The sequence below is a fragment of the Brassica oleracea genome, unplaced genomic scaffold, assembly GCF_000695525.1.
Source record: "Brassica oleracea var. oleracea cultivar TO1000 unplaced genomic scaffold, BOL UnpScaffold01400, whole genome shotgun sequence".
Taxonomy (NCBI): Eukaryota; Viridiplantae; Streptophyta; class Magnoliopsida; order Brassicales; family Brassicaceae; genus Brassica; species Brassica oleracea.
In genome coordinates, this window is record NW_013617936.1 from 1,673 (window position 1) to 3,542 (window position 1,870).

The window sequence follows — 1,870 nt, forward strand, 5'->3', positions numbered from 1 at the left end:
CACAGAACCTGCTTGTCGGTAGGGAAGTGAGTGAAATTCGGATGTCCCTTGTCGAGGGCCGAGTACATCATACGGTTGATCCATGCGCTGATCCCGTTCCCGGATCGGTTGAACCTAATAAAAAGAACAAACGCTTAATAAAGAATCAAATTTTAACGAAAAAAAAATATGTATAATTACCATGTTTGACCCCGTCCATGTGGATACGGAGTGGGATAGGGAAGATGGTCACGACCGGGCTGTCGAACCAACTCCGCAACACTCATCACGCCCGGAGGAGCAGGACCCGGTGCAGCAGCGGAAGCGAGAGGAGCAGGAGCCGGTGCAGCAGCGGAAGCGAGAGGAGCAGGAGCGGGTGAGCGGGTGCAGCAGAGGGAGATGTATGGTAGGAGCTGTGGAGCGAAGGGGAATCCTACAAATGACTGGAATCCCGAGACTGGCTCCCCGTACCACCACGACCACGACGCTGTCGAGGCCGGGTCTGATCATCATGCGACCGGTAAATTATAAAAAAATATTTAATAAATATAAAAATATATAAATATATAAATTAATTTTTTTTTTTAAAAAAAAAGTCCCAAATAATAGTTTTTAATCACAAAAAAGTTTTATAGACATTAAAAATGTTTAATAAATATAGAAATTTATATAATATAAATATTAAAAAATTATTTTTTTTAAAAAATCCCAAATAATAGTTTTTAATCACAAAAAAGTTTTATAGACATTAAAAATGTTTAATAAATATAGAAATTTATATAATATAAATATTAAAAAATTATTTTTTTTAAAAAATCCCAAATAATAGTTTTTAATCACAAAAAAGTTTTATAGACATTAAAAATGTTTAATAAATATATAAAAATAGTTATAATAAACAAAAAATAGTTTTAATAAATAAAAAATAGTTTAGTAATTACAAAAAATAGTTGTAATAATATTAAAAATGTTTAGTAAATATAGAAATTTATATAATATAAATAAAAAAAAATCGTTTTTTTTTCAAAATCCCAAATAATAGTTTTTAATCACAAAAAAGTTTTATAGACATTAAAAATGTTTAATAAATATTTAAAAATAGTTCTGGCAAACAAAAATAGTTTTAATAAATAAAAAATAGTTTAATAATTACAAAAAATAGTTTTGATAATATTAAAAATGTTTAATAAATATAGAAATTTATATAATAGAAATATAAAAAAAATTAATTTTTTTTTAAATCTTAAATAATAATTTTTAATCACAAAAAAAGTTTTATAGATATTAAAAATGTTTTGTAAAATCTAAAAAATCGAATATATATACAAAAAATGTTTTGTAAAATCCAAAAAAATGAATTTATATACAAAAATCGTTTTGTAAGATAAAAAATCGAATTTATACACAAAAATCGAATTTATATACAAAAATCAATTTTATAAATACAAAAAAAAAATCTAAAATTTATAAAAAAAATTCTAAATCAATTCAACAAAACAAATTATTCAACCAAATCACAATTCTGAACCTATTATACAACCAAATCACAATCCTAACAAAAATCTATCAAATCTACACAAAAACCTAACAAATAGAACCTAAGAGTGTGGGATAGGGTCCTTACTTGATTTGTGTAAGAGAAAGGGGAGATCGCCGGAGATATCGTCGGAGAGAAGGGTCGTCGGAGAGAAGGGGTAAATCGCCGAAGAGGAGGGAGAGGAGGCGCAGAGGAAGAAGAGAGAAATGGGGAAGAAGAAGCAGCTCGTGGTTATAAAACCTAGGGTCCGACGGATAGTATCCGTCGGAATTCCAATTTCAATTTTCGCGAAATATTTGCCCGGTTAAATGAAAATATTCCGAGGAAATTCCGACGGATACTTAAATATCCCTC